This window comes from Sus scrofa, chromosome 9 (assembly GCF_054392235.1).
Source record: "Sus scrofa isolate SSC_HxYL_T2T_F1_AM1 chromosome 9, Sscrofa_HxYL_maternal_Yorkshire_Landrace_v2.0, whole genome shotgun sequence".
Taxonomy (NCBI): Eukaryota; Metazoa; Chordata; class Mammalia; order Artiodactyla; family Suidae; genus Sus; species Sus scrofa.
Genome location: NC_139391.1, coordinates 29,008,496 through 29,027,233, shown reverse-complemented (window position 1 = coordinate 29,027,233; position 18,738 = coordinate 29,008,496). Strand labels below are relative to the sequence as shown.

The 18,738-nt window shown below is 36.2% G+C and overlaps 1 long non-coding RNA gene across 1 annotated transcript in view; it reads right to left on the bottom strand.

The window, feature by feature from the left end:
• The window catches only part of LOC110255421 (uncharacterized), a 1,062,594-nt gene that overhangs the window by 494,208 nt on the left and 549,648 nt on the right, over window positions 1–18,738 (bottom strand). Inside the window, exon 4 of the long non-coding RNA XR_014815065.1 lies at window positions 7,447–7,505. This is a non-coding gene — a long non-coding RNA (uncharacterized LOC110255421). The remainder of the gene's footprint in view (window positions 1–7,446; window positions 7,506–18,738) is intronic.

The window sequence follows — 18,738 nt, the reverse complement described above, 5'->3', positions numbered from 1 at the left end:
TTGTCTTTTCATATAAACTTTGGAATCAGTTTATTTTACACATATAGACAGCTTTCTGTAATTTGGGGGAGACTGCATTGAATTTCTAGATCAAGTTAGAAAGACGACATATTTACAGTCTTTCAATCCATGAATATGAACTATTTCTCCTTTAGATTTTTGCTTTTTTATTAGTGATTAGTACTATTCTAAACATAGATCCTACGCATATTTTATAAGATTTATTGTGATTGGGCTTGTTTAAAGGAAGTTATTTTATGTTTAAAATTTAGCTTATAAATATAAATTTACAAAAGATCTCCATTCATATTTAGGCGAAACTTACATTTAAATTATACTATTTTGTGGAGTTCCCATCGTGGCTCAGTGGTTAACGAATCCGACTAGGAACCATGAGGTTGTGGGTTCGATCCCTGCCCCTGCTCTCAGTGGGTTAACGATCCGGCGATGCCGTGAACTGTGGTGTAGGTTGCAGGCGCGGCTCAGATCTGGCGTTACTGTGGCTCTGGCGTAGGCCAGCGGCTATAGCTTCGATTCGACCCCTAGCCTGGGAACCTCCACATGCCACGGGAGCGGCCCAAGAAATGGCAAAAAGACAAAAAATAAAAATAAATAAAATATACTATTTGGTTTATAATTATATAAATGTATATTTCAATTAACCATATATTTAGTTCTTTAGAGTAGTACATAGCCCAGTACATCAAGTATATTGACTGTAGTTCAAGTAACATTTGAATAGGAGTGAAAACATTTGGTAGAGAGAAGTGGAGGTGCTATGACTGGGTCAGCCACATACTACGGTATCCCTGCCCCCACTAGTTCCCAGTCATCATGGGGATTATATGAGATCTCTGAAACCATTTTGCAAACTTTGTATCCATGATATGTAAGGATGAATAAGCAATACAGCCTCCAACCTGCGAACAATTTTAGCATTTGCAACTCTTGCTTATTTAGTGAAGGATGTCATTATAATAAAGTTTAGAGATCACTGAATGTTACATGTTAAATTCAAGTAAATCCAGTCTACTTTCCTCTGCTCTAAAGCAGCTTCCCAAATTTTCTTATTAATTTTTCCCAGACATAATAAAGTGTATTTATAGACAGGATAAAAAGATGTATTTATAGACACTCAGTGAAAAGAACAGCTGGTATACCCTTAAAATAGTGCCGTCTATGCATTACTCCTCAGGAATATTTTAAAACTATCATTAGAGGGGAGAAAAGAAAACTTTCTCCATAGAATCCTATTTAAATATTGCAGCATATTTGTAGTAGTATATATCATAAATATATATTGAAATTCTATGTAACAAATAGGAGAGTTACAAATGAGATCTAAAGGGGAACAAATCTTCTGAACTGCAGTACATTCACTTTAGAATTATAATGATCAACAATGATCCATAACAGATCATTACCCCAAACTGTAATAAATCCTCTGCTCTCATATCATAAGCACTTAAGAAGGACTTGGGGCCACAATGGCAAGGTTTATATTTCACCCTGTCTCTATATCATCTAAGATATACATCTATGGGCCTGTAATATGCTTAATGCATATTTCTATGCATGGCTGCAACTAAAATATATTGCCAGAGAGCTCAAAAATCCAATAAGAATTGTTCCGCACACTTCAAAATAATTGAAATGGCTGAAGAAATCATCAAATGCAGATATAATATTAGTGATACCAGATAACTTTTCACTTTTAACCACCTGAAGAGAGGCAGTCCATAGCATCTGCATCCATTAAAAGTGGATTCTGATGTGTGTCATTTATGTGTAATATGTTGAGTTACTTCTGAGCCCCATGACTCATGTATATAGATATTATTTCTTGGCAAAGAGGTCAGAAAGCATCAGGAGATGAATTTTGATCTACTTTTAAACACACATATAAAAAGTGGAATTCTTGGTGTTTCTGCTGTGGTGCAGCAGAAACGAATCTGACTAGGAACCATGAGGTTGCGGGTTTGATCCCTGGCTTCACTCAGTGGGTTAAGGATCCAGCATTGCTGTGAGCTGTGGTGTAGGTTACAGATGCGGCTTGGATCTGGCATTGCTGTGGCTGTGGTGTAGGCCTGCTGCTGCAGCTCTGTTCCAACCCCTAGCCTGGGAACCTCCTTATGCCGCAGGTGCAGCCCTAAAAAGACAAAAAGCAAAAAAAAGGAAAAAAGAAGTGGAATTCTTATTCCTCTTATTTACTAAGAAATTTTATGTTATAAACCTTATTACATTTATAAATATATAAATTGAATGCAACCCAACACATTTAGATTAATTTATCTGGTCAATATTTTACAGCTTACATATTTAGAGCCAGGATGGGGACACAAGTCAGACTGACTCAAAAATGAATTCTTTTAACCACTTTGCCATATTACATTTATTTAACTCTGGGCCAGGCCTTGTTTATGGTGATAGGGAAATAAAAAATGAGACCTTCTTTTACTTGATGAGTCCACAACCTAAAAAGGAAACAAGGAAGCAGCATATAACACTATAATAAGTTAAGCATAAAGATGGAGTTTTAAACCTCATCGTGTATAAGAAGTCACTGCACAGGGGAGCTAATGTGCAGGCAGCTATTTCGAAGACCTGCAAGCATTTTACACAGAAAAGACTTATAGAAGTCTCTAGCATCCTAAATATGACCACCAAGGTAGGCCGGCCTGCTTGTGACAGTTACCAGAGATTTTATATGTTGGTTGCAATAAAAAGGGTATAAAATAAAGATGAGGAATGTGAGGTACATATTCTACTAAAATAAATAATCATTCTTAGTTTTGAGAAGTATATGGCCTAATACAGGTGGTTTGGAATCAAGATTGTGACTCATTGACCAGGATCAGTTGTAGAAAGCAACCCCAAGTCACTCAGATATTGCAGAAATCACAATCTTTTACAGTTCTTCGTTTTCATCAAAAGGAGGTCTTTCCCTTATTGGCCATGTCCAGGTCTACACTATTCAGATCCTTGTCAAATAATGTTATCTGTAGTCTCTATCCGGATTATGAAGTGTTCTTTGGAATGCTTTAAGCTGCAGTATTATTTTTCTCTATCATCCACTTGGTGAGCAGAGGAATGACAGCACTTGCAACATGGCATGGCTAAAAGGGAGATGAATAACGGGAATATTTATTGGCAGTATTAGACATTCCTCTTAACCATAACATGAGAACTCAAAGATTTAGCCAAGAAAAGGGATCCTGTCACCTGCCAGAAGACTCCTTTACTATGGTACATTTTCTGTTGTTGTTGTTATTTTCTCTTCCAATTCTGTGCTAAGCTTTCTAATTTTTTTTGCTTTTCTCCCAGATCATTTTGATGATGTGAAAGATTCTGGACAAATCTCTAGGGATGTAAGAACAGAAATTTTCACTTAGGACTTCACAGGTACTGTATCTGCAGGCTAGAAGATTGTTATTGCTTTAACATACTGCAACTTGACTTTTTTTTTTTGCCTGCCTGTAACAGTATATTTCTGTGGTTCCTGCGTTATTATCTGTCCAGCTGATTTTCTTTTAACAATAGCATTGAGAACTTGAGCACACAACAGGCTTCTTTAAAATCAGGCATAAAAGGCTGTAATCCAATGAAGAGTCTTTTTGAAAGGTGAAAATATCTAAATTTATCCCAAATTCTCTAATTTGGGAATTAAATTTAATTTAATTTTACTATAAATTAGTAAATTTATGTTTTTGCTATAATTTTCAGCTTGTCAAATATAAATAGAGCATTACCTGTATATGGAACACATTTTTTTCTTGCTATACTGTAAACCTGATAGCACTTTCTAAAGTCCTGTTGCACCAAGTTTTATACTATAAGCAAGGAGTCATTCCAGGAGTTAGTTTCAGCTGTTGAATACAGGAGTTAAACCTCAACATGCTGAGTAATAGCTGAATGTGCAGGACTTATTCTTTAGTTATTGGTTTAAGATGTGGAAAAAATACGTGGGTACTTCAGTGAAATACTGAGACATAATTATCCAAGTGTATCGCTGACATCCTTGCATGAATGAACACATATTGATTACCAGGATCAGGGTGAATAGAATAGGGTTTGTAAAGAAGGGTGAGCTTAGATGAACCACGGTGAAATAAATTGTGTCAGGTGGAGAGGCAAAGAAAATAATACTGTACATGAAGGGATGCGGAAGGAGGGAATGACAATTTATTTAATGGCCTGAAGATACTGAACAAAGAATACTATAGGCTATTAAATGTCATTGTTAATATTGTTTTTAGCAAGCAAAACATAAGATACAGATAATTAACCTCTCTAAACTAGTTACAACATGCTAAGCCATGGGTTGACACACTGTTCCTATAAAAAGGCAAGATAGTACATAGTTCAGGCTTTGTGGTGTGTATAGCCTCTGTGCAACTCAACTCCAGCACTGTAATGCAAAGGCAGCCATAGTCAATATCTAAACAAACAGGCACGGCAATATTCCAAGAAAAGTCTTTTTACAGAAAAAGTCACTTGGCTAGCCTTGGACCACAGGCCATTTTGTTCAATAGTGAAGGGCTTCTTGGGTTCTCTCAACAGAATTCTATAAATATAATCCCATTACTTTCCCCCTTGTATAACCTCCTCCCTCTGAATGTAGATGGCATCTTATGCAATATGATGAATATGATGAAATATCATTATCATTAAGTCACAGTATATGACTAAAGGGGGAGCATTAGTGTGTGCTAATTCAAACACATGAACCCTTCGCAGTTAAAGAGTTTCTTCCATTTAGTGGAAGAGAAAGTCAAAGAGATTTGGAATATCAAAGGGGTTCCACACAAGGAGGTTTTTCCATTGCTGAGATAGAGAAGGCCTGTGACTAGGAACTTGAAGCGCTCTTAAATTCTTAGAACAGCTTTCAACTGAGAGCTGACAAGGAAACAGGAATTTCTGTCCTAAAGTCACAAGGAACTGAATACAGCCTCTAACCAGAATGAGCCTAGAAGAAGATTCTTCAGGACCCCCAGGTAAGAGCCACGCCCGGCCAACACCTTGATTCCTTGTTATCCCAACATAGAAGACTCAATTGAAAAAATATGAACTTTTGACTTGCAGAAATAAAAGATAATAAATGAGTATGGTTGAAAGCTCTTAACTTAGTGGTGTTTTTTTACACAGAAATGGAAAATTCACATATTTAACCTCCCTCTGGATATGGTACTAACATAGTTAAGGAAGAAGTCTAGAGGAGTCATTGTAACCTTGAGTGACCCTTTACTTGATGTACCTCAAATATTTGCAACAGTTTTGAGCCCACACAATTTCCAGGAGCTTCCAGAGATCTATCTGGAAGCAGTGAAACATTCTGACAACATGACAACAGGTTTAGGAAGATAATGAAGAGGTAACTAAGTTTTCCTCCTCTGGAAAATCCAAAAATAGGCCATGAGAACTATATCTAATAGTTCATTAGTTTAGGACTTCATTTCCACAGTAAATATTCCCTCATCAGGTTTAAGGGGCTGCATTACTGGGGACATCATCCTAATGAGATAGTTGAGGTGAGTGGATGTTAAGAGGCTTAAGAATGCCATCTGTGGAAACATATTTTTGACATGTTTGAGGAAGATAAAATGACCAAAAAAATCATGGGAAATGCGTTAGACATGGTAACCTCCATATTTACAAAGAAATCTGTTTTCTAAGGTAAAAGTTGAGAGCTGAAGGACAGTATTGAACAAAGATGGACCGAGTCCCTCAGAGGGTCCTATAGGGGCAGAGTCATAGGAAGTGTTCTTAATTTTGGTTGCCATCCATTCTCATGGGTGAAGCTGGACAGTTTTTTTTCTTTTTTTTCCCCAGTGCTCCACGGTTTTCATTATCTAGTGTCCCCAACAACAAGAGTTCTCTCTTTGGCTTTTTAATTGCCATGAGTTTGGTCTGGATTGTATGTCTCCTTTGTTTATAGAATCTCTTCTGAAAGCTTAGCTAAAAGCTGTAATTCCTGAAGGGTGGTGATTTACCATTCTATTTTTTTCCTCTTTTTTTTTAAATTTTCTAAGTTAGCCATCTCTGGTTTTAACCCAGTTACAAATATACTGGACAGAGGAGTTGATATCAGAGTTTCAGGCCCAAGTTCTGACACTTCAAAGGTCATAAGAAATTCCTAAAGTCTAAAAGTCAGCCATGTTTTAGATGGGCACAAGATTGAATCAAAGTTCATTCAACTTCAGCCAGAAACCCTTGAGGGATGGCAACCAAGATCACTTTTCTTACCCTCTGGGCTTTGGTGTGTTCTAAAAATATGTTTTAATTATTTTAATTTTTTTTTTCATTCTTCCTGAAAGTGGGCCCTTTTGGCTTCTCAGTTGCTGTAAGTCAGGTACCCTAGGGATAAGTTCTTAGGATTGTCTTAAATTTTCTAATAATCATATCATTCCTACATTGTGGAAAATGTTTAATGATATTCCAAAATTCTGAGAACTTTGTTTCAGAGAAGGTATCAACAAACTACAGCTCATGAGCCAAATCAGGTGTGCCACGTGCTTTTGTCCTCTTGCAGGAAACTTATGTCCTTTTGTTTATGTATCATTCAAAGCTACTTTAACACTCTAGAGATGAGTAGTTGTAACAGAGACCATAGAAATCAAAAAACAAAGTATTTACCATCTGACCCTACAGGTATAAAGAGAATAGGCTCTGGAGTTAGACTTACGGGATTCAAATCCTGGTTCTACTACTTATAATATTTTTTCACTCTAGGTTTTCTGTAACTTACCTATTTCTCTATGTTGCCCTCCCCATGCACAATTATGAAATTCTAACTCAAAAGTAGTTTATTAGTCTTACCCATTCCTCATGGCATTAAAAGTGATAGTCCCATATGAATATAGCAATCAGGTGTACTCTATTCAACAAACACTTAAAGGGTCGTAGCTTTAAGATACCATTTTTAAAAATAAATTTTATTGGAGTATAGTTGACTTAAAAGTTGTGTTAGTTTCAGGTGTACAGCAAAGTAAATCAGTTATTCATATGATATCATTTTGCTCAGTTCTATAAAGATATAGAGACACTAACATGGATCTCCAGGAGTTGAGTCTAGTAGAAAATGCAGAAACATAAAGACAGAGGATGACAGCTATAAATGCTGTAAGTACAAACAATATGTTCTGATAAGACGTTCAGCCAGGATAAGGTGAAATACCTTCCCTACTGACGTCTGCGTTTTCTGTTATTCAGTATGATGTTCAAACTATAGTTGCCTTGGACATAATGATACCAGAAATTTTTCCAGTTTATCTACACAACGAAGATATCAAAGTTGACTCGAATTTTTATAAGAAGAATATTTTTCCTACATGTGCTAAATGAATCCTGGTTCTGAGCCAAAGATGGATACTGCAAGAATAGAATATATAGCTTCCATTCTATTCAATGGAAAAGTAACAAAGTTAATATATTGCAACTGTGACTTACCCTCCTGAAGATACATCAGACCAAAATGCACAAACCATGGCTGGTTCTCAGAACAGCACCTATAAATTAACAATAAGAAAGTTCCCAATTAGACTATAGATGATATACTTTGTAATTCCTTACATTTTTCCAGATTTTTATGTTTAACATGAAGAAATCAATCATGGTATCCCCATCTAGAGCCAAACTAAAATGTAATTCAGTAGGAAAAAGTTAATCTTTTTGGTTAGCACAAATGCTATAAATTCGCTGTCTAATATCATAATTCATTTTAAGTTAAAAGGGAGAAAAATCATTCGCATGGCAAAATTAAATTTTACCTCAAATGACAATATAGCAATGTATCAAAATACTCAGAATCCAAGTTTATCTTTACGTTGAAAACAGTGATATCAATATGTCCTGGCTATAGTGTCATCTGTATTAGTAAACTAAAATCATCTGTAATTAGACCAAGAAGTTTAGAAACACTGAAAATAATCATCAAGGTAAGTAATCTCAGTGTGGGATAACTGAAACACCATAATTTAGTAGAGGAAAATTGAAACAATTGCATTAGATGTTACTAGGGACAATAGGAATGTAAAAATAGAGATTGAGAAAAACAGAGTGAGAAAGCAACAGAGATGAACAGAAAAACTAAGAGAGAAGCACATATTACAAGGCTTCTTCCTGGGAAGGAGAATCTTGGTTGAAAATACTGCCATGTTGTTGGCTTGGCTATTTCTAACCTGATCATTTTCTTTCTTTCTTTTTTCACAGACCCATTTGAGAATTTGACTATCTCTTCAGAAATATGCACTGTTTCAGAGAGGTTATAGTCCTCCTAAATTCCCTTTATGGGCCTGAGGTTAAGAGGACAGGTTATAAAAGCTGAAAATTCCTTACGCCCTTTTAGTTGACAGTGCCTACTATTTTTGCACCCACTCGCAGGCACTCTCAGTACACCAGCAAAATCAGGTTTCTACAGACCAGACCATGAATGTTAATTTATCAATATAAATATTTATATTTTATGGGATCCTTCCTAGGCTGGCACCAGGCCTTTTTCACACTGCCTTTTGTTTTGCTATGAATCTCATATATGAACACTGAATCTTTTTTTTTTTTTTTTTTTTTTTTTTGTCATTTTGCCATTTCTTGGGCAGCTCCCGTGGCATATGGAGGTTCCCAGGCTAGGGGTCGAATCAGAGCTATAGCCGCTGGCCTACACCAGAGCCACAGCAACTCAGGATCCAAGCCGCATCTGCAACCCACACCACAGCTCATGGCAATGCTGGATCGATCCTTAACCCACTGAGCAAGGCCAGGGATCAAACCTGCAACCTCATGGTTCCTAGTTGAATTCGTTAACCACTGAGCCATGATGGGAACTCCTGAACACTGAATCTTTAAAAGCAACAACAAAAAAGAAAAACACAAAATTTGTTATCTACTGGTACTACTTATGCATGAATTACTCTTGACTAGAGAATGCACAAGGTGTCCACATTTTTATTTTTTATTTTTATTTTTTGTCTTTTTGCCTTTTCTAGGGCCACTCCCACAGCATATGGAGGTTCCCAGCCGAGAGGTCAAATCGGAGCTGTAGCCACCAGCCTATGCCAGAGCCACAGCAACGTGGGATCCCAGCCGCATCTCCAACCTACACCTCAGCTTAAGGCAACGCCGGATGCTTAACCCACTGAGCAAGGGCAGGCATCGAACTTGCAACCTCATGGTTCCTAGTCAGATTCGTTAACCACTGAGCCACGACGGGAACTCCTATCCATATTTTTAATAAGACTACTTTTTACTAAAAGTTCAAGGAAAAATATCATGCAGTATCACTTATCTCAGTGAAATTTCTGAGTTTATTTTTCTCATATATTTCCCCTTCCACATCACCTCTAGAAAGAATTTTCCATTTCAAAAGAATTTTTAGTGAATTCTTATTGAAATCCTGGTGTTCTCACTACCAAGTTAAATAATTAATCATAAGGGTTGTCCATGTTGTCTACTTTTTAATTCATCAGCAATTATGTATAGAAAGATGCTGTCATATTATTGTAGATACTATCTCGAGAATTTATTAGATAAATTATGTATAATACGTAATAACTAGATGATATCAATGTGGAATCAATACCACAATTTCAACTACATATTGGTACATAAACACACTCATATGCATGATCATTGTAGGACTATACATACTACAATGAACAGTTCAATATTTTTTAAAGCAAAGCAGAATAACTCCCTGTAATTACCCTAATGGAAAAGTGACCAGGGTAAAATGTGAATGTATTCATTTAGTCTGTCATAACAAGTAGTGCTAGTCAGGTTTAATTCTTCTGTTGGTACTTATATCACTGTAATATATATATATATATGTACACACACATATACATATATATATATATATATAAAATATATTTTCATTCCAATTTGCTATCTAGAATAGGTAAAAAACAGGACTATCAGGTCATCAGCTATTCCAGTGAGAAATGACGGGGCCCTAGTATAACTCTCAGAAGGTCTTTTTCTTGTTTCAACAACACACAACATTGAGTTTGTGCTGATGATAAGAGAACCCGAAGAGATACGGGTAAAACCAGCATGGTACTTGGAAGGGACTGAAGTTCATTCCCATTCCAGAAAGACTGCAAATCAAGAATAAAGTGGTAGCCTGGTCAAGATTTCATGTGAAGCAACAAGAAAGTCCATTTTGGTTCTGATTAGAAATTGATGCATAAAATTTAAGATTTCTCAAGATTTCTCCATTTCCATGTACAATTTACATATGTAATATTTGGCACATATACTACACGGTTTGTATCTAAATGAAACTTCTTAGAATAACTTTGTCTGGGTCCTTGCATGTAGAATAGAGGACACTATTTTAATGGAATCTGTGAATAGTTCCAAGTAGCATTTGTATATCTAACAAAGAGGGATCATTTTAAGAAATATGTATCACTTAACTGACCACACACCTCTCTTTCATCACAAAAAACAATGTCGAATGATATCACCGTGTTATTTCTCCCCAAGCATTTCACACTCAATTGATCAGTTTCTCTCAGTCTAGCTCCCAATTTGGGATTCTTTGTTGCCATTGCTGGTAAACACTACTTACTCTCAAGTCTCAAATACAAACCTGAAGCTATCTATTCTCCCACTCCACACATGAGTTTGAGGCATTTATCAAGTCCTTCTTATTTCAACTTCCAAATACACCTAAATCAACCTTCATCATTCCCAAACTTACTGTCACTGCCTTAGTGCATGCATTCATCAGACCTCACCTGAATTAGTGCATAGCCCCTTAAGTTCTCCCTATCTCATTCCTGCATAAAGATCTGTGAACAGAACCTTGATGGCTCATGGAAGCAGTCCATTAGGATCAAGTTCAAAATGCAGGGACAGCAAAAAAGCTAATCCCCATTTCACATTTGCTTTCTTCATTTTTACTACTTCTCCCCCAAACCCTTTATATTTGTAATTTGCTGATCTTTATGCCCAGAATTATTTTTGTTTTTTAACCAACTCTATACATCTGTCAACATTTCTAAATTATGGATCCCATGATGTCAAGGACCAATTTCTCTCCCTCTTGGTAGTTTTCCTATCAGAACCACAACCTTTTTTTGAATAAATAAATGAATAAATGAACTTCAGTACAGTATCATTCAAAAAGCCTTCTCCATTGGATATAAACACTTCTTCCTTGTGTTACAACCTGAGCATATCTTTACTGTAACCTACAAGATTGCACTTTCATGTTTGTCTATTTCACTGGCCAAATTTTGACACCAAAGTGGATGTGCTCATTAAAATTTCTAAAAACAAAAAGTGAAAAAGGATGACTACTAGGATTTACTATTACAGTATCAGTACAGAAGCCACAGAAAAAATCCTCTCATTTGTTCTTCAGAATAAATATTTAACATCTGAAAATTTAACTGTTCAGCCTACACTTATAACCCTGCTGAGAGTGATCTCTTCACATGAAAAGTGCTTCTGTTGCAATACAGAAAGTCTTCAGATGCTGCTCATAAAGGAGTCCTGGTGAGTTTAAGCAACGATTCTTAAGCACTGTTACACAAAGAATCACCTAAGATCATGGTTTAATTGATCAGAATGGACTGGCTTCGGTTTCTTCTAAGACCTCCTCAAGTGATTCTAGTGTGTACCAGGGGTTGATAACTGCTGACAGACTAAGGCATAATTGTAACAAAATACGACATGTCCAAGATATTCACTTTCTAATTCTTGAATTTTGTGATTCCAGGGGTTCTTGACTAGCAAAGAGAGAAACAGAATTTTCCTGCAATGGCTGATGGATCAGCCTAAAAATGACTGTAAAAGAATAGCATTCATTCATTGTGCTGAGCAACTTATAAATATTATCTCACCAGGCCTCAAAATAACAATGTGGTTATATATTATTATCCTTATTTTGCAGATGAGAAAAATGAATTTCAGTAAAATTAAGCACATTTTTCATGCAATACATAAATAAGTCAGGAGCATAGTGTGATTCATCTGACTATGAAGTCATGTTGGCAACTATTCTATTTCTCTTCCTAGAAATACAATGTGAATTATTTCACCCAGGGAGTAAAAGAGGGCAATGCTATTTTTCCTTCTGTTTAAAGGCTCAGTGTGTTAAAGGAAGAATATAGCTTCCTCCACCGTAAAATCTGGTAATATCCAGACAGTCAGTGATGAATGATGTGACATTCCTTCTTCCCATCAGTTTCTGCATTAGCGAATCTATATGTGAGGTTTCCTGGACTTCCTGCTTCCTGTATGAGCTCTCACCTCCTGCAGAGGTGAACTGGAGACAAATTCAAAGATTAATGATCTCTCTACTTTCCTTCTGATCATATTATAGTGGCTAATTTGCAAGACCCTCCGTGGCATCTTTAGTGCCTGTATAGTTTGAAATGGGCACCAGATCTCAAATGAAGACAGTGATGGGGGGTGGGTTCACTTGGAATTGTTTTCCGTTATCTAATTTATCCACCTGAATTCATCCACCTGAATAGCACCACCGGAATCCTATGAATAAGCCATAATCAACACCAAAGAACAGGATTTCTTTATCAAAACTATTGCCTCCAGGAGGAGTGGCAATACTTCCTGATCTTTTGATGGACTTTGTGCAGTATTTGCTTGAAATCTTGGTTCCATTTGGAAAATTCCCCTTACTTGATGATTAAATATACTCAAATTAAATATAATGGAGCTATTTCTTACTTTTTCATGGTCCTTGAAAATGCCAGAAGGACTGACTTTTTAAGGGCCATTACCTCATTCAACACTTGGGATTATTATAGTCTGTATTTACCAATTGTTCAAAGTGATCAAAAAGATAAGGTTCAACTCTCATAAATGCAAAAATATTAAGCATGTAGCCAAAAAACCAGCACAGTATTAGAAAAGCTAGTTAAAAGGTAAATCAATCAGACAAGTTCTCTGAGCACTAACATATAAGGGGCTTGAAAACATCACGAGTAACTCAAATTACAAAAAGAGGGGTACAAGAATAGAGTAAAATGTATGCCTGGAAAGAATACTTTGGTAAGAACTTGAAATGGAAGGTAAGACCAATAAGAGACCTTCCAGCAAAACAACCCGAGTCAGCAAAACTCCCTTCTAAAAAAAAAAAAAGGTTTTACTGAAATGATATGGCTTTCATTTCCCTTAATTACAGAGAAAAGGTAGAGTACTATCACCAAAAACATCTTCAACCTCTATTCAATAAACAGTTCTCATCCTGTACCTTAAGAAAAGTTGAACAAATATTTGATGATTTTGTGTTCAAAGTGGGAGGGGAAACAAGGACAAATCACTAGCCTGCTCACAACAACCATAAGTCTCTTCCTGTCCTCCTTGCAATCATGGAATGCCAAGAATATGGCAAATGCCTAGGCTTCTGTTGCTAGAAAGTGAGGAAGTTATGTACGTTATCAAGGTCACACAAATTAAAAGCACTTCATCCAAGTAGGAATAAGAGCTGATAGACCATTTTCCTGTCCTGACTCTATTAGATCTGTTGATTACTCATACTTCGTAGGCACAATTTTTATCCAGAGTGTGTGATTATTTTCATATCATTCCTAAAAGAAAGTTAAAACATAGGAAGAAGGGGAAATGCAAATTTTAGTTGCTACACCCTAGATTAAACCATATCATTCATTGCAACAATCTCCTGAAGCTATCTCTGTTTTTATTCCATGTGATAGTCTCATCTCCATATGGTGACCAGAATAATCTGAACATAAATTATCTTCATCTGAAGATATCTCCGTCTTGCTCTGAATTTTTTTTAAATCTACAGCTTTCAATCTTGAATTCAATGAAAATAGTTACTTTTAGAATATATATGTTCCATGTAGTTTGCTCAACCTACTCCAGCTAGCGTCCACCTTCAAAACTCTTCAGGAAATAGGAGTCTTCACTGTGGCAAAGGGAGTTAAGAATTTGACTTCAGGGGCTTGGGTGGCTGCTGAGGTGGGAGTTGGATCTAGGTGGGCTGGGGCAGTGGGTTATAGTATCTGTCGTTGCCTCAGCTGTGGCTGGGACTGAATCCCTGGCTTGGGAACTTCCATATGCCATGGATGCAGCCATAAAACAAAACAAAACCTCTTCAGACAATAAACTGACACCAGTCTGTGTATTTGGGTATACCCTACAATTGCACATCCCTGTGTGCTTCCAGCATATGTGAAATTCTTCAAAGGACTTTGACTGAATTCCCCTGAGTTTCTACATCTCAGCAAAGCATCCACCCTGAGAATGTGTTTTCAGTCTCTTGGACAAGCAGTGCTGATCTCCATGAACCATCCTACTTGCTTGCAAAAGAAGCACAACAGCCTAAGATCTTTCTCTCTAGTATTTTGAGCCACTCTTCCAGGGCTCACCCATTTTTGCTCTCTGCTTATGGACTGAAAGAGCATTGGTGGCAAAGCTCAAAAGAATGGCTTGGTCATCTCCTAATAAAGGGCACCAAGCAGCTCTGTTTAAAAGATGAAAGTACTCACTGCCTGTTGTCTTATGGTTTTAGAAATCAGCCAATAGAAAACTTCTATTCAACATCATTCAGTGGTAACGATATGACTGTAGAGAGTCTTATTTACTTAAATTTCTATATGCAGCATGGTTTATAGTTGGCCAGAAAAGGCAGTCTATCCAACTGACATGTTAACCACTGCAATCTCAGAAATATAAATAAAATATTAAATATTTTTCTTTGAATTACAATCAATTTGGCCACAGAGAGTAAGACTTGAGTTCAGCTTCTGGGTCTTCCATTTACATGTTACGTGACCCTAAGCAAATTCTTTATTGTTGCTAAGACTGTTTTTCTCAAAGGTGAATTAAAGATCTGATACAACTTCAGAAGGTACTATGAAGATGAAACACTATCAACCTTACAAAGTTTCTAGCTCTTGCATATTAATAATAATAAAAAATCTAATTTTTGAATGTCTATTATGAACAAGATGTAGAACTCAGGATTTTATATATTAGTAAAAAAAATTCAGAAATTTACATAATGGTAAGGCATTTAAATCTTTACTTTTATATGCACACAGAAATGATCACACTCTGAAGTAGAAGAGATTCATGTTTAAAACCACATAGGACGGCTTCACTGAAATTTTCCCTTTATCTTGTATTTGGGACCACATTTCTAATCTGACAGGTAAGAATTAATTTTCTGTTCAAAAGAAAGCCCATGGTGAAAAAGCTTAAAAGCAATACTTTCCAGCCATCACTAAGTTGATCCTATAAACAAGCTTATTAAAAAAAAAAAAAAAAAAAAAAAAGTTCTGGAGTTCCCATCATGGCTCAGTGGTTAACGAATCCGACTAGGAACCATGAGGTTGCAGGTTTGATCCCTGGCCTTGCTCAGTGGGTTAAGGATCCAGTGTTGCCATGAGCTGTGGTGTAGGTCACAAACGCGGCTCAGATCCCACGTTGCTGTGGCTGTGTTGTAGGCTGGCAGCTACAGCTCTGATTGAAGCCCTAGCCTGGGAATCTCTATGTGCTGTGGGTGCGGCCCTAGAAAAGACAAAAACAAACAAACAAAAAAATTTCTTATATCCATTTTACAAATCATGTAAATTTTAAGCTCAGGTGACCTCTCTTTGAAGACTTGTACCTATTAGACAGAGGATACAGGATGTAAGCTCATGCCTTCTGATTCTAAATCTCCATTCTGCAATTTTTTTGTGTGAAGACTAGGCCTAGCGTAGGCTGTCTCTTCCTTTCATTATTATCTATTTCAACAATGAAATTTTGTCAAGCTATCTAAAAAGTTCTGTATTTTGGCTTTTTGTGACAGTGATCTACTCATTGAATAAAGTGCAGAATCAAGGAAATTGTTGACTGTAACTCAGTCCTTATTCTTTCTTACCAGAAGCACAGGGCTGCCATCTACCAGTAATAAGGAAATTTGCAGTCTTCCAAATTGTAACAACACAGCAGCAGAAGAAATGCTTTTCACTATTTTGCTTTTGGATTAACTTTTTAGAAATGTATTGAAAAGCTGAAATTATCAACATACACCCAATGTTCAGAATCTCAAAAGAATTATCCCTAGAGGATACTACATAAATCAGGCTCTAGAAATTAATAATAAAGCCTGTTTTCTGCATGATTTTGAAAGTTACCTCAGAAAGTTCATATATGAAGGGAAAACTAAAAACAGAAGCAAGTTTTGAAATAAATACGCAAAGAGTGACCGCACTAAGTAGAATCTGGTCTAGGTGAGCTAGGTGGTAAATACCCTGAGTAAAATATCCCCTAAAATGGCATAAGTGGATCTTCAAATTGGTTCATATATTCCTAATATTAATAGGTACTATAATAGGTATACAATAGGTGTTTATTGTGTTATACGTGCCAGGTTCCATTTAACATTTTTTATATAATAATTCTTTTACTACATGAAAATACTATGAGGTAGTTAAAATTATTCCCATCTTAGTGATGGTTAATATTATGTATCAACTTGGCTAGACCACACAGTGCCCAGATATCTACTTAAACACTATTTCTGTATGTCTGTGAAGGTGTTTCTGGAAGAGATTAGAATTTGAATTGATGAACCGAGTTAAGCACACAGTCCTCCTGGACATTCATGAGCATCATCCAATCCATGTAGGGCCTGAATGGAACAAAATGGCAGAAGAATGTTGAATTTATTCTCTGCCCAACTGGTTGAGCTGACACATAGGTCTTCTCCTTCCCTTGGTGCTCCTGGTTCCCAGATATTCACACTCAGACTAAAATCTACACCATCAGTCTCCAGCTTGCAAGCCTTCAAAGAAAACCACTCACTTTCCTGGGTCTGCAACTTATAGACAGCAGGTCATAGGGCTCCTCAGCCCCCATAATCATGTGTGCAAGTTCTTTATAATAAATCTCTTTCTGGAGACTGAGAGAGAAAGACAGAGTCAGAGGGAGGTGGAGAGACAGAGAGAAACATGTAAATAGTAACATAGAGATACCCTATTGTTTGTTGTTCTGGAGAACTCTAATATCTCTGCTTTACATAAAGGAAATTTATATTAAGTAATTCACAAAACAAATATTCAAATCCAGGCATCTGGATGGATTCCATGTTTTTATACTCTGTATACACTGCCTTTCTACCCTTAGATGTTGAAGATGTGAACAGAAGGAAGTGACCAGAGAGATGAGATCTAGGCTATACCCTCCAAGAAGTAGGCTGTGAACTAGAACAATGTTTGGAAAATATTCAGTCACAGGAAAACTGAAGTCTATTCCTATTTCTAAATCAGCCTCTAATTTTTGGAAAATCAATTTACTTCTCTTGGCCTTAGTCTTTCATTAGAAAAATGAAATAGAAGAGTAAATAATAATTAAACAATCTTCTAAGTCTAGGATGGTGATCTCAGGATTGTGTCTTAGACGATGTCAAGGGAAGATGAAGGTGGTATAAATTCCTCGAAACTGGTACATTTCATCATGGAGGATTATTCTCCTGGATTTGGCCCTCTGAAATATGCTTTATGGATTTTAAGATTTTGCACCTCCAAAACTATAAAATAAATTTCCTTTGGAAATTGTCTAATCACCCTCCCATTTATAAGCCAGGGGAGTTTCTACCAGATGTGGAAAGACACAAGACAACAAAATATATAAATCAAAAGCCCTCATGTACTCATTGCAAATGGAATTGTAAAATTCTTGTTTTCTCCTGTATGTCCTAGAGCACCATAAGACAAACAAATGAGAGGATATGGTGCTATGAAGGGAAGTGCATAAAATCCAGCAGTAATAGATGAAGACTCTTCTCATATGGTATTAAGTCCACATTTTTTGTTTGTTTCTGGTTTTGTTTTTGCTCTATATATATCACACAAAAAGAATTCAAGTAAATAATGAAAATAAAATGTTGTTATAATGACAATCTCTTCCATAGATAAATCATCTTAGTTTTCACTTCCAAAGAGAAATGTTATTACTTAGTATCCCCATAGCTTTCTCTTAAAAACAACAAAGAGCAAAGATTTACATCTTTAACTTACAAATAAATTCTCTATTTGGAAAAAATTCAATAAAATCAGGGTCCCAGGAGCAAGGAAATAAATTATCAATCCATCTTGTCACAGAGATGGGTACAGTCCCGATAAACCACTTGATCAACTTTTTGGTGCCAAGTCTGAAGCTCCAAGGTTAATTTATTTTGCATCAGCATTTTCAAGAGTGAGCCCAAGGAGTTCCCTTGTGGCACAGCATGTTAAGGATCTGGCATTGTCACTGTAGTGACATAGGGGTCACTGCTATGGTGTGGCTTCAATCCCTGGCCCAAGATCTTCTGTATGCTGTATTCACAGCCAAAAAAAAAAAAAAAAAAAAGAATAAGCCCAAATCTTGAGAAATGAGAGGTTAAAAAAATCCAATAAAACATTATTAAAAGTCTGTAGAGTAGGAAAAAAATTCACTGGGCTATCAAAGTGTTTATGAAACAGGCTTAAATCACTTAAATCTAAGTTAGAATGCAAACATAACTTCTGATCTTAATTTGTTCTTCCACATGGGCAGTGCAAATAGCAAAATTTGAGTTGAAAGGGCACGTTAAATATCTTTCAATACTTACGTATATTTGTCAATATAAAATATATTAATTTACATGTATTTTATATAAGCATATACAAATAGGAACTAACAGTCAAAAGGCAAATATCAATAGGAATAACCAAAGTAATACTAGAGTTCAAATAAAAATATCCGTATTTTTGAAAGTAAATAATACTTGCAAGATCG